We start from the raw sequence: 16,112 nt of genomic DNA on the forward strand, positions 1-16,112 counted from the left end.
TGAAAGCGCTTTCAGTAATACGGATTCCTTCTTCAGTAGCAACTACTGAAAAGAGCTGAATGGAAAATAGATTTCCTTCCTGCAGAAAAAAAGCCACGTATTTCTAACAGAACAGTTTTGGGAAAAATAAAAACAGTGTTATTTGTCTTGCTGGCTTTCCAGGAGCGGATAGGCTGTCTGCTTCTCCAGCTTCCCAGGACACTCCACCTGCCAGTCACCTGCCAGCCAGGCAGACCAAGAATCAGATTGACTGTTTGAAGGGGTAGGAATCTTGTGGCTTGAAAAGCCACGAAGAATGAGTAGCTGCTGTAGCTTCTCAGCTCCCACTGTGGGAAGACACAGTGTTGGGAATCACAGGGTTCCTGAGAAAGTGCTGAAAACATTCCTGAAAAAGATGTTTGAGAAATAAGGTTACATGTTGCTTGTAACCACACTAAAAAAATTTTGCTCCCAAAAATGCAGATGTTTTGTAGAATAGTAAATATCAGAGGCCTATATATTAATAACTTTTTTTTAGTTTTAGAATGGTTCTATGTCAAGGGTGATGCTATAACTATAAATACAAATCTTTCTTCACCTAGACAGTCAGGTAAGCTAGACATGCCCAATAATTTTATTCTCTAAAGCTAAATGCAGACTTCTATTCTGTTAACAGGGGTTTTCTCAAGGGGACCTGTATTATTCAGAGCAGAAAAGAAAATAATAGAATTCTTTAAGTGATAGGGGAAAAACTTTATTGAATGTACATAACAGCAAAAAAATCTTTCTCATCGGTCTATTACAGTACATTCAGACTCTTAGAAAATCACAACTATTGACAGACTTAGAAGACAGAAGATCTGTATAGAAAAAAACTGCTCTAATTATTGGCTAGCTTGTAATTAGAGGAAAGCAAAATCAAACTATTCATTGATAGGTAGTGACTAAATATAGAATAAGATGTGCTGAAAATATTGTTCTCATAATTTCAGAAACTATAAAATGGGAAGTTCATTGAGAGCATGCAGTTATACTTAGAAGCAATGCTTAAAGAAGATTTTGTCATACAGAAAATCAGCTGTTTTGTCTTCATTTTATAGCATGAAAAAGGAAAATGTATTGTCATGGTATTTAAAGTGATATAAAGACATGGTGTAATTTGTCTGCTACTACCTCTTATGTATTATAGGTACAAGGTTTTGCCATTAGGCAGTTTCCTTATCAAGCAAGTATTGCTATTTTCAATCACAGCAAACACAGTTATGATACATTCTTCAAAAAGTAGTTCTGTTAGAATAATGCTATTTGTTTTCAAATGTAAACCTCTGCCACTAATTCTTTATCATAAATCACAGCTGAAAATGCAGATATATCTTTTTATAGTAAATTTTAAGAGTATGCAAACCGTGGGATGCATTTTTAGCTGCTGAAGTATTACTGTCACTTGAAGAGACCCAGACCAGATGACACCAGGTGTGGATATGGCCCTGTGTTCAAACCCCACTGGCTTTCATGGAGAGAGGACTTGATATTACAATTTAATTTTACCTTGATAAGAATTCTAAGAGCTAATCCTGTGTTAAAAGCACGATGTTCCCTTCAAAAGGGCTTCAGGATAAAGTGATAGTAAGATGTTTCAATAACAGTAAGGACCAGACCTTTCTTTTTGTCACCTTGAACTGTTATTAGAACCTTTCGCAGTTATCAGCTGAGAAATTGAGGGATACAGTTCTCAGAGACTTATTTGTTTTCATTTTTCATCATGTTAACCATCACTATAGAAGACACTACAGTCCAACAGATGTTTCCATTGCCCTTAGCCTCTGGTTGCACCTCTTATTCTCAGTCAGGACTGTGAATGTGAATGGTGAGGAGGGCATGTGCTGCTCTTCAGCCTTCGTTAGCTTTTAGAGTTGTCCTTGCCTGCAGTGTTCTCCTGGTTTCAGCTGGGATAGAGTTAATTTTCTTCTTGGTAGCCGGTATGGGGCTGTGTTTTGGGTTTAGGATGAGAACAATGTCAATAACACACTGATGCTTTGGTTCTTGCTAAGCAGTGCTAAGTAGTTGCTATGTGGCACTCACACTGGTCAAGGACTTTTCAGCTTCCCCTGCTCTGCCAGGTGCACAAGAAGCTGGGAGGGGGCACAGCCAGGACAGCTGACCCAGACTGGCCCAAAGGGCTATTCCATACCATATGACGTTACGCTCAGTATATAAGCTGGGAGAGTTGGCTGGGGGGCAATGATCGCTCCTTGGGGGACGTGCTGGGCATTGCTCGGCGGGTGGTGAGCAATTGTACAGTGTATCACTTGCTTTGTATTACTGTTGTATTATTACTTGTTTTTATTATTATTGTTATTATTACTATTACTACTGCTCTATTTTTTACTTTACTTTAGTTATTAAACTGTTCTTATCTCAACCCATGAGTTTTCCCCTTTTGCCCTTCTGATTCTGCTCCCCATCCCACCGGTGGGGGAGTGAGCGAGCGGCTGCATGGTGCTTAGTTGCTAGCTGGGGTTAAACCACAAGTGTGGAAATTGCTGTTAGTGAAACCTGAATAAATTGGTTTAGTGTTAAGGACTGTTTTTTTTAAAAGATTCCTGGTCACCCAATGCTATTGGCAGGTAGTCACTGGGGCTTTAGGAGGCACTTGGATGTTTGGCCTGCAGGAGGTAACAAAAGTCTTCTCAGCACTTACCTGTACTTTGGAATTTCTTGTAGCTTTTAAAAACAATGGCCCGCACATTAAGTTCATGCAGCTTGAGTGAATTCAGAGTGGTTTACAGTGGCGTTTAGTTTTGCAATGAAGTTTTGTCTTAAACTTGGATTGCTCTGGAGTGGGAGGATTGTCCATCAGAAAATGGTTCGTCGGTGGTTTTCTGCCTGCTGAAGGCAGTGTGCGCAGCGTGGAGGCCAGGGAAGCCAGCTTGCTTCCTGCCTAGGCATAAAGCCCTTCAGCTGGTGAGATTGAGCCATATATTCAAACAAACACAAGCCAGCACTTCACTTAACGTGTTTGTTAGATTTCTCCCCCTTTTGCTCGCACTACTGTAGTCTTTAAACAGTGTGACAGAAGTATACTTCCACTTCAGTTAATGGATTTATCAAATACCTTATTTCATGCTTTCTGCTTTTGATTTATGAATTTTGATCCCAGAGACAAGGACCCTGTGAGTATTGATTGCAGAAAATGTCAGACTAACAGAAGTTAATTTCGCTCGTACATGTGGAAGTCTGTGATTCTCTGACAGCGCTGTCTGTGGAGAACCGGCTGTCACCCAGCCCGAGTGACACCACGCCGTCACAACAGCCAGCCCCTCCACCCCACGCACCGGGATGAAACCGCACATGGATGTGGGGCCAGCAGTGGGATCGGAGGAAAGGGTGCAGGGGGTCAGGGCAAGGGAGGAGGGCGCAAGCTGCCGCCGAGCCCATCCTGCCGCAGCTCCCTTCACATGACTAAAACACACCTGGCGGGATAATGGAATGTCACCCTGCCAGCACCACTGCTGATCGGCGACAGTTCATTTATTGATTGGCTTTCTTTGTAAATTATAAGTCTGTTGTGTTTTTTTTTTTTTTTTTTTTTAAATGGCAGAGTCAAATTGTCACTTATACAGTGGGGCACTTGAGCGGTAGGTAGTAGACGGTTTGGTTTTGCTCCTCGTATGTCTTGCATTTGAGATGTGGTTAAAAACTTCGCCTTCTTGCAATGTATTTATTCCGAGTGAATATATTATCTCAGACTGAAGCAAAACAGAGGACAAACTGTGGGTGTTGGATGAAAATTAATAATAAATGGTATCAATACATGGTCTTGTTTCTTCACCAGAAAAGAGAGATTCTCAGTAGACATCCACATTGATGATGGTGAAAAGATGCCTACCGGTTTAAGCTGAAATGGGTTAAGCACTTCTGTTAGTCCTGTAATCTGCCTTTTTCTTGGCACATTTCACTGGACTTTTCACCTGGCACTTTTTCACTGGGAGAAACATCACAGACAAGCAAGCCCACATTGTTCTTTGCTGATTTTTGTCTTAAAATTAGATTAAGAGTACATATAACAAGGTAGAAAAAATGTTAGAGTCTATGAAATGATTATTGTCCCAAAATTAAACTGTCTAATCCACGAAATGCAGAGTTAAAGTTGCAATTAGAAGACATTCAAAATTATATACATTGACAAGCACAAGACAGCTAACCACAGACACCACAACAGGGTTATGGCTTGCACTACTGAAGGAATGGAGAATAATCTCTTCTTTCCATATGAAAATATCTTTAATTTATTTTTTCCTGCTTGAAAGATTAATGTCACTATAGACAATTCAAGAGATTTTGATAAATAACATTGTGTGGGGATATAGAGAGAAAAGTACCAAAAATGATATTTTATCACTTTAGTTTCACTTTAAGTAGCAAAGCACTCAGGGATGCTAACAAATGTGAAGGCAATATAAACAGGTACAACTCCCAGTCAAAAGATCTTAATCACAGGAAATACCTATGCTGCTCCCCTTCTCCTTTAGAAGTGCTGGATTTATCCACACATGGAGATGGATAGACAGACCATCATGAGAGAAGAACTGTAACTCCAGAACTAGATTAACTAAGCCGTATCTGAAAGGGGATGGTTTATAGGAGGGATAGTCAGAACGAAGAATGTAAGCCAACCACACAACAATAAAACATGTACCTTTTTAAAGATCTTCATCCATACTCCCTGTGGACAGAAACTGCAACGCTCCAGACAAAACTGTGTCAAGACATAGCTAAAATAAAGTTGTTGTACATATGGTACATAGATACGGATATGTATGTACATGCATCGTGCACATACAAGCACACACATAAACACCTCAATATGTCTGGATTTTAAACTTACTTTCAAAAACTTTTTCACTCTTGGATTGATTTGTTTGCTTCTTTCTTTCTTTCCTTCTTTCTTTATTTCTTTCGGTAATCATCGAGGTTAGTGATTTGTTTAGTTAAACGTCTTTCTGTATGTGGGAGGAGGCTGAGCCCCATTGCATCATCACGTGTTCAGCTGTTTCAGCTGTCCTCACACCATTGACATTCTGTCAGGTCCACTTGGTTTTGCTTGAGAATTTGATTAAACAAATTCATCAAACATATAAAACATTTCTATCTAATGAGGCAAGCAAACCCAGTTTCTTAGTTTTGTGGAAATATGAATGACATTATGGTAATAATTAAAGAAGCAAAGGCTGTATTTGTTTAATGAACTTTTTCGCTATAACATATATGTATTTAATGAGGCACGTTAATCCTGTGTTTTTTTCTAGAAGGGCATAAGAACAGATTTCCGTGTGCAATTTCAAGTGATATTTACATGTTACCCTCTAACAACAGTTTGACAAAGTCATAAAGTCTTTGTTTTATAGAAAGGAAAAGGCAAACAAATAATCTACTACATAAATACACAAAATCAGCTCTTTGGGAGCATGTCAAAAATTATATGAATGTATTGCATATGGTTATATGGCAATCATTCATTTAAGACTGTATCTCTAAATACATGTGTGTAACTGCATGTGTCCAAATTTATGTAATGTGTCTAAACGAGGCAACAAAGAATTAAAGAGAACAAAAAATGTGCAAAAATTATTTTTTACCACATCAAGCCATTATACATGCTGTATTTAAAACTTCTATTTAAAGAAATTATAAGATTGGGATATTTCTTATATTCCATATTCTGTAAATGCCGTAGCTAGACGGCCCCAAAGAACAAGAAATATTTTCAGCTAATATAAATCACTTCTAAAAATTATTTTCTTGGTACACTTCTGAAAATGTTTTTCTTGGCATAAGATGATATGACTTAATAAACACAAGAACTGTAAAGTGAGTGTTCCATTCAAAAGTGCCTCTTGTCCTGTAAAGTTTCTGTTTTATCTGTAAAAAAGCACAAAGACAAAACCTAAACCTATTTTTGATATGAAAGTGGATGCTACCTTCCATGGTTTCAACCATTGTATTTTTTTTTGGAGATAATATTCTCTCTTGGAAAAACATGCACTGGTTCCTTCATTATAACTTGTTCTTTTAAAAATGGTGTTCATGGGAATCCCCTTGGTGTATGTGTTGAATGCAGAGAAGGCTTAATGAAGGTGAGATTGTCAGAGATGCCTGAACAATTGTGAATATTGCTATAAATTTTATGCTTTGCAAACCTGTCATTATTTGACCTGCGCTCTGTCTGGAACAGAGACATACTGTAACGTTAACACCACCAAACAGCACCACTGCAAAAACCAGCCTTTTCTTCCTTCCCCTAGGACTTCTTCATGGGAACCTGAACAACGACCTACTGAGATAATGTTTTCTTTTTTCCTTCAACTATGAAACTTTCCATAGTTGTAGCAGTTTGAAAATAGGGCACTAGTTGGGAACTATTTCATCTTGGTTCCAGTTTAAGGACAGGTTTAACTTTGCATCTCTTGCGCACAAAGAGAGGGACTTTGTACTACTGAAGGGAAGAGAGTAGCTACTTTCTGTTAAGAAATGGTATACACAGTATCTGCATCTGCAAGGATGCAATATATGTATTGAGTCTTTAATAGATTATTTGTATACATAGAAAAGTATTTCATGTTTTTAGACATGTTTTAAACATGTTATTTTCTGTTTCAAGAAGGCTTGCTTAGGTAGATACACACTGGCATGGAAGACTGATATAAGCAAATTATCAATACTTTTTAAAGAGTTCTCTAAATAGTAACAGATATGGAACGTGTGGTAGTGGGGTGGTATTTAAAAACTTTGCTGCAACTAATGAGGAGTGACGAGTGAAATCCACTCTACTCATGTGTCGTGGGATCATCTTAAACCCATCCTAAGGAAACCTGTGCGACACTGGTCTTGTTCATCATTATGTTCTGTGGAAACAGATGTCTATCATTTTTAATTTTTTTTTTCTGTAAAATGACATACAGAAATGACATTAAGAATGTTGTTTACAAGGTATGTTTTTTCTGCAGTCCTTTCCCTAAAAGAAGAGATTCCCTATAAATCAAGCATTTAAGAGGCTTAAAATACATGTCTAATACAATCCAGTAAGTCTAAAGTGAATATCTAATGTCATGAATTTAAATCTAATAATTTTTGATTTACTGCAATAGCCTGCTTTATTTACTGCAGTAGCAATAGTACAGTCCTACCATGTTGCTGCTGTAATTGTAATTACGTGGAGATGTTTGAATGATTTTGCGGTACTGCCTTCCAATTAATTTTCCTTTCTGCTTTCTCTAATAATAAAAAATGCTGAAAGACTCAGAAAGATGCTTGCATAAAAATCTATTTGCCTCAGAAATATTTTCCTTTACCTCCCAAATGCATTTTTTTCAGAGAAGTTCTCAGAAAAAGTTGAATTTTAAATGCAGCTTAATGCCTGGTTCCATTGCTGCTAAAAAATGAGTTAAAGAAAAGCCCTTGCTTCAGAATGCAGTTTCTTCCAAATGGAGACATGAGAGGGGAGAACATTTTATCCTCTTTGGAACATAGCATGTAAATCTGGATTTGAAAGCAACCGAGTTTAAAATAATAATTTGTTTTTTAAAAATTCCATTAGACATTCTTTTGAAGTGGTTTGGTGGTTTGATTTTATTTCTCCTGAGTCCAGGGGAACTGGATGAATCGAAGGACTAAAGCACTGATCCTGTGTCCACTCACAGTTAGGTGGGATGCTGTGTTAATTTAAGTCCTAATGTATGCATGTAGAATTTAAGTAGCATTATCTTATACTTATTTCATTTTGAGCCTAAAAATTTGACTTAACAGGTAGAAAGTTACAGAAAAGCCTATCATTAGAAAGATTTAAAAGTAGTATCTCTGAGTGTGTTTAATATTTATTTCATAAGTATGATAGAATTATTCGCTAGAATGGTTCTCAGGTTTCATATGATTTTTCATGATGGTTTGGTTTGAACGCTTGTAAACAACGTGACCATCTTAGACTCATGCTGGTAAAACCAGATCTGTGCAGAAAATACCACTCTTTTTAAACTTACTTAAAGTTTCAGATCTTTTCTTTATTAAAACACCTTGGAGTTTTTGTGTCTGCGATTTACTTCTTTTTTAAATAAGCTGGCGGATACAGTACAAGCTGAAGACATGCATATCTTTGGTCTGCTCTCCCTAGCGCTGGGGTTGTTTTTCCCGGTTTGATCAGTGGGCCCTGGCAACAGGGAGCAGATAATGCCCCAGTCCTGAGCACAATGTGGCGTTGTTTGCCCGGCTCCCGTCTCCTTCTCCCCTTTTCCTAGACGCTGGCGTGGTGGGTATGGTTAACAAGCCCCACCAGCTGGCATATCTGTGCAGACATAATTGCACATGAATGGTGCGGGGAGAGGGGAGCGAGGGAAGAAATAAAACAGATAACAAGCAAAGGGAAAAAGTAGCACTGTAAACAAGCAGCATATTTTTTTCCCCTCCACAGAGCAAGCTTTTGTGACTGGAGGCAGTATCTGTGTGCAGCCTGACTTCTAATCCATATCGCAAACAGCTTCCAGATGCCTGAGTCCCCACCACTATTCTGGCATCCCTACCCTTCACAGATGCCTCTCTATGAGGGGGGTCTATAAGTAAAATTGGGTGTATTTTACTAATCATTCATTTCCAATCTTCCTGAAGGGGAACTTTTATTAATAAACTCTTTTCATCTGTCTCTTTGATTAGGAAGAAGATAATCGCTTAGTCATGTGAAAGGGGGGAAAAAAAAAAGATTGCTGGGGGGTCGCCTTTTTTAACATGTGCTTGAGTGGAAGGAAACAAATAAAAACCGCAGAACAATGCGGGTACTAAATGGTTCCAGTTGAGCTTGAGCAGTGGAGGGGAGTTTGAATAGAAACCGGGGCGGCTGGGCCGGCCTCCCAAGGCAAGCAGAACTAATTCCCCTGATCCTGGCTACCCCGCCAGCAGCAGGCACGTCAGCTGGACCTGGCCGGCATGGCTGGCAGGTGCACCAGCGGGGGGAGATGGGCACGGACGGGGCCCATCACCCACCCCTCGGGGAAGGGGTGGCTTGGTGCAGGATGTGCAGCTTACACTACAGGTTGTAAAGTCAGTGAGAAGCAATTCAAGTTTTTTTTTTTCTCCGCTGTGCTTCATTCTCAATGTATCTTCCCTTGTTACTCGCCTCAGACTACTACACTTGGGCTTACTACTGTGTTCGATCTTGTGCATTTTTGTCTAAAGGAAATGTATACCACCTGGTGACCACCAGCACTTAATTACAAACTGTAGGCTGAAAAGAGATTTTCACGTTAAGGTGTGCTTGTCTTCCAAACTACGTTATGCTTCCGTTTACACCATGCCCCGGTTTTGGTCCACTTTCGATAGCTGATTTTTAAGAATGCAAAACTGTAATTTTAATAGATCAATAAATTCACATCATCAGCTGGCATCAACTGGCATCGTTCCACTGCCTCACCTGTAGCCAGAAACTGATGCTGATGGAGGATATTATTCACATAGGTTATAGTCATGAAATTTTATCTAGCTGATTCAATCAAAACTATTCTGACCCACTGTCAGGTTTGAATAACATTTCTTTCTGCTTTCCATTCCTATTTCTCACTAAGCTGGCTGAAACTTGATTTGCATGATTGGGAAGTAGTAGATAGATTTTTTCATTTATTTACTTTTATTTCCATTAAATGTTTAGATTTAAAGAAATGTAGATGTTTGCAATACTAAGACCCCCAGCACAACGAAACACTTAAAAACCACAACTTTATGGAACTATTTGGGCTCTAAGACTACAGCAGTATAATGTAGATTTTCATAATGATTTCTATACTCTAAAAGGTAAAGGTTACTGCAAAATTGTGACTTTATTACGTGTTGTTCTGTAACACTGCATGTAGCTTTTCCATACTGCATCATCACAGTAGTTAATAATTCTACCTTTACTTCTAGGAAAAACCCAGAAAGAATGGAAACTGCACTACTGAAATTCATGCTGCTTTGAGAAAGATACTAATTGATTGATTAACTTCAGTGTATGAAACTTGAAAAGTTTCTGAGATATCTAATTTTTTCTGCATTTCAAAACTGTCTAGGGATAAGTGTTTCTATAGGAAGAGAGAGAGAAACCTGCTCATTCGTTGGAGATGAGGCTTCAGACACTTGCATGAAATATAGATTCAGGTTTCTTGTCCGACTTCTGCAAAGCCTGACTTGAAGCCAGGTCTTCCAGGTGAAACCCAAGGACTCTTTCTGCTGGTCTGTTGATTGCTCTGTGTTGATGAAGGTGTATTTTCACCAGAACTTCTATTCTGAAGCTGCAAATCTTTTTTGAATGAAGAGGTGTCAAAATGGATATGTTCCTGAAAAGATCTGAGTGTGATGGATCAGTTTAATCAGAAAATTCCTGGCCAAATCTAATAATGTGTGTATGAAATATCAGGAAAAATGATATATTTTCCCATCAATGAAAGGGTAGTTTCATATAAAAATTGTGCTGGAATTAAAACAAATAATCAGTGGTTCTGATTTTTTTTAAGTGTGAGTTTAATAATGCTTGGCTGTTTTCTCAATTTTTTTACTTCAGAAATCAGTAAATAGGAAAGAACTTTAACTTACAACTTTTATGAAGAGTGAATGTCTATCATTCATAGCTGCAGAGGAAAACTAGAGAAATAGGATGTAGACCTGAAGAGTCACATAAGTGAAAGGGAACCTGAAATCTTCCATTATTTTTGTTATTTTTATTTTATATTTTTATATTTTTCTTCTGCAGTTCTTCAATTTTCCTCTTGATTTTGCCCTAGAAGCAGTAGGAGGGTGAATCACAGGTTTCAAATATTGTGTATTATCAAAGTGTTGAGATAATGATGAAGTTATTTGTAGATGCAGAAGACAGCAAAAATAATCTCCAGCTTGCATGCTTGCCTGAATTGCCATGCTGCGAGGAGAGTCAACACATGGGGATTCAGCCTGAGCTGCATATGGCTCCTCTCTCCCCAGCCCCTCGTCTAGCCCTTGTGTGAGGATCCTGGCTGCTAGAAGGTAGATTAGGAGACAAGGAAAACTGTCCCCAAAAGATGCCCAATAGGCTGCAGTGAGCTGCATAACATCCAACAAGCAGTGCTGCTTTTGGACCATCCATTACAGAGCTTTTTTTTGTGACAGCTATGGTTTTTCAGGCACTACTTGGAATAAATCAGCTGATCACAAAGTATGAGCTGGAAAGGGGACGTCCCGGGATCAAGGGCAAGGTGTGAATAGTGTTTCTTAACACTGTACTAGGCAAAAACTGGCATTCAAGCTCCTGATGGTCATAACTTGAATGAGGGGATTTGTCCTTATGTTTTCTTTCTAATTTAGGTCAGGTTATTGTTTCAGTCTATTGTGTATTATATACCTCTTTGTGAATGCTAATTTTTGGGTGTTCCAGCATTCCTGTATACTCCAGCTTGGATCTTTAGCTATGTGTAGTAAGAGCAAAGGAGTGGCGCGTAAAAGACAAAATGAGGGTTTAGTGCAATGGTTAGGTCATTGGCAAACTCATATTCTGTCTGCTGTTCAGTCCTGTTTCTTCAGCATTGGTACGTGTCCCCAGTGAAAGGTCAAGCTTCTGCTTGGACAGGGGTCAAAGGCCTGGTGTCCTGTTGAAAGGAGACTGATGTGTTGATTTGGTAACTTGCAACTTTTGGTAACTAGAATTTTGGCAACTTCTAGTGAATTGAGGCTTGGGTATGCATAATATGGGCACATGTACTTGAGTTAGTAATGGGTTTGATTCATGCTATGGCATGCAGGATAATACAAGATCAACCTGCAGGGCGTAGAGGTCTGCTAATTGCCTAACTTTACACTGTGCTTTAGTTAGTGTTTAATTTTCAGAGTGGGCAAGGCATGATGTATTTAGAAGATTCTGTTTCTGCGGCACTTCTGCATTCCCTCTGGATATCGGTGAACTGTCTAGCCCGGAAAACACTTGTGCATAAGAGAGATTTGCTCTGTGAATTTACCACATTGTGACAAATTCTCTTTAGCTGCAGAAAATTTCCCTGGAAAGAGCATGCCTGGAGACCAAAACATAAGCATGTGCAAACCATGATGTATATTGTGTCAAAAAAAAGAAAAATCTAAAAATTTCATGGCTGATAAAGCTTTACTCTAATGATGAGAAAGATATTATCCCCAAAATACAGGTGCCACTTCCCTGTCAGTACACAAGCAGTCGTTTTCATTGTCTTGAATTTAACAGCATGTGTATTCCCATGTCTGGGAAAAGGGTCCTGGTTAATTTTTATATGCAATAAAAGGACCTTTGGGCATATTTTACCTTAATGCTTTTTCCTTTGTTTGAGAAAAAGAGCTCTCAATCAGAAAAGCAAGAGATTAATTTAGACTGCAGCATGGATGCTGGCCTGTTCAGTTAAGTGCACTGCTGATAATAGGTATAGCAGATCATGAATAATAATAGATTGTTCCTTTGCTTCTAAAGTTTCCTCCTTTTGGGTCTTTCTGAGGAAAAAAGAGACACTTTAAAGAGCAGTTTGAGATTTCACAATAATATAAAGTATTGACAGTATACTGAATATCTTAAAAAAAATTTGGCCTGTTACACTACATAATGACTCAATAGCATCTGATTTCTGGTTATGCAAAAGCTGCTGCCTTTGGTAAAACAGTTGTTTTTGGAGCTGTACTGAATAACCTATATGCTGGGTTTATGTATACATTTAATATGTCCATAAAAAAAAGAGCAGAGTTGCTATACATATGGAGAAGGTTAGAGTACAGTGGCTGATGATCTACATTAAATCACCAGTTTTCCTTCATACTTGCAGTTTACTTTAACACATAAATGAGTGAGGGCCATCAGAGTTTTCATTCGTCTGTTCAATTACCAATGCCAGATTTTGTCAAATAATGATACTGAGTTTTGCCGTGAAGGTGTTTGCAGAAAGAATTGAATAAAGCTGTATGCTCATCCTCCCAGCCCCACTGACATTCAATTAAAATACACGTTTCTAAATTTGCTGTGAGCCTGTGTCAGATCTGCTGGAGATTAAGTTAACACTTATTTGTGTTCAGCCAGTGTGGAGAGGACTTCCTCAACCCCATGACTCTCTTCCACCAAGCATAGTTGTGATGTTTGAGTGACTCCTGGTCTCTCCTTGGTTAAACCTACTCCTGTTATTTCATGAGTTTATTATGTTTAGAATTCATCTCCTGCTAAACTCAGCAAAACTAAACTATGTGGCAAACCACACCATGACTGTGAAACAAAGGTTTTTGTATTGTTTGGGGGGGGATTTAAAGACAAGCCTGCAGTTACAGGCCTTCTTCCACTTTATTTAAAGGCCAGCCTTACCACAACCTTGCTATTATCACAGCATGCTGCTCCTGCAAGTCAGTGCTAAATTTTTATTTTATTTTAAGGTCTGCACTACACAGACTTAGCCAACTCTCACAACATACTCATGAAGTCAATGGTTAACTCAAATTATCCTCTGTAAGTACATGAGGTTCTTCATCCTGAAGATTAAGTAATCTTTGCAAGGCCAGCTGTGATTCTCCAGTACAGTTGGACCATAGCTCAGAACCTGTTGAGACCCAAGTCTCTACTTATGCCATCAGACCATGCTGCCTTCTGACTAAAGGAGATGTTTCCCAATTAGATGTAAATTATACGGGTTTATATATTATGTTTAATTAAAGAATGAGCAAATAGTTGTGACAACTGGCAAGATGGTTATTTTGTACCATCTCAGGCTCAGCTACAGCTACAAAAGGGGCATGCAATCAGCAGTAATCTTTAAAAAGAGCAGTTAGAATAAAATGATTAGTTTAATCAATTTAGACCTATTTTCTTAAACAAATGGAACTCCTAGAATAGCTTGCTCTGTTCAGACTGGAAGAAGACTTTGTATGACTGAAAAGGAGACTGTTTTTAAGTACCACCCCTTTGTCTTGAAAGGAGGAAATTACTTTATTTCATGTAATTAACATTTTTTTTTTTTTTACATTTACCAAGGAAGGGTGGTTAGTTGTGCTCACGGACACTAATTTCCTGATAACAGTGATATCTCATAAAAAGAAAGAATTATTTTAGAGCTTTAAAAAAATCTAGATAGAAAGTATTCAAGACTTATTTCCCTTTCTGAATTACTTGTAGTTAATTAGGAACTTAAGGAACTATTTAGAACATATGCTGGGATAGGAGATAGATTGGAAGGTCAGTTTAGCAGAAGACACACAAAACTACTTACCCTCTTGATAAGAATAGTTTTATTCTGCATGCTTGTCATACAGCAGTTTTTTACAGTGCATAAACAGTTGAACAGCATGTGAGTGACTCAGGGACTTGAAACGTGTTTCTGGAATTTGTTGAATTGCACACTATAATCACTTAATCTGCTCTAGGTCAGTTAAGATTTTCTAGTGCATAAATACACATGCAGCAAACTCATTCCAAGACATGCTTAAAGCAAAAGTATAAGTGTGACAGGTCCTATTCATTTCCTTTATTTTTAAAATGCTATTTGTGTGGGTTTTTTTTTTAAGGAAAGATGTAATACCAGACTGCAAAGGTCTTCTATAAAGTCCAGTGAAGTTGGTAAGAACCTTTCCACTGAAGCACAAAACATTTAGATTAGGCCAAGTGAACTGTAATATTACTTTATTGTACTTTATTGTACTTTAAAACTTGTGGGTGCTAATACATTTTGACTCAGATTCTTATACCTCAGCTGTTCCTCTTTAATCAAATTAGCTGCTTGATACATTAGCAATCTATTAATTTCAAGTTCTTTGAAATTTGTATAGACTGCTGTAGTGGTACTCTTAATCAGCAATATGCATATTCTTATCAGTGTGCCTTACATTACAGTGATAGACATTGATTAAGATGTTCTTAATGGATTATCGGATATTATCTCCTGTGCAATTTGTAAAGAATTAAGTTAATAATTTTCCATTCTGGGATCACAGAAAATTTGATTTTCTCTAATAAGGTATGATTTATAACCAGAGTAGACAAACAATTAGTTTTCTGAGGATTAAATTTCTGAATGCAATTTGGACCTATAGATTTAGAAGAATACAGATAAGAAAGAAATCAGATGTTCATAGAAATTGTGGCATTTAAAATCAATAGAAACTTAATAATTTTAAGTACCTCTTATGCTAAAAAATAAAAGCTTTAGAGATAGCATTACCCAGCACAGTGGTAATGTATTGCCCAAGACAGTGGAATGCAGCCCTGGCAATCTGTGGCTTAAATATTTCAAAGCTCTGTTGAATGTTCAAGTAGGCTACACAATGTACTGAAGTGTAAGGGTCATATATGTTCATTTAATATAAAAAATAATTTCAATTTCATTCACTGGCTTCCTGTTATTTAAAGAGTAGTTATCTGACACATTCCTTCTCTTCAGCCCTGACTTCAGAGTCAGCCCTGAACTGTCATCTAAATTCGCCATTTGCTCTATGTTTTAGTGATAAGCGATCATGTTGCATATATTGGTCAAGTCTGATCAGCAACAAGTTAAAGAGCCTAGACCTCGGGATAAACTGTACTGAATATTGATAAGTCAAACCTACAATTTTCTGCTTCTTTATGCAATTTTGCTTATATTTTACTATGGAATGAAAGGTTCTTTGTACCTGAGACACCTACTGTCTATATTTTAGGCCACAAATTAAGACATATAAATACAAATATATATATATATATATAAAAAATATACATATAAGTATATACATATATATAATATTTTTTTATTCAATAAACACTATGCATTTTGTCCTGAGCCCTATATAGTCCATTATGAAGTATATTCCTATTTATAATTCTTTAATGTAATAAAGTATCAATTATTAAAATGCCAGAATCCGTCAAAACACTGACTGGTTTTGGTTACAGCAAACAAATTGTCTCCCACTTGCACTCATGGCTCAAGGTAATTGCTGAAAGAAAGTAACAATCTTGCTTTTCAAGAATGAGCTGGACATGCCAGATGTTGAGCTGGGGCAGCTATTTTGAACCAATATTTTGAAGGTAGTGAGGCAAAATATTGAATTGATTATATCTGCCAGAAATGATGAATTAATGAATCTGTTCAACTGCTTCTTTAGTGGTCAATATACTT

The sequence above is a fragment of the Platalea leucorodia genome (assembly GCF_965183815.1).
Source record: "Platalea leucorodia genome assembly, chromosome: 1".
NCBI classification, from domain to species: Eukaryota; Metazoa; Chordata; class Aves; order Pelecaniformes; family Threskiornithidae; genus Platalea; species Platalea leucorodia.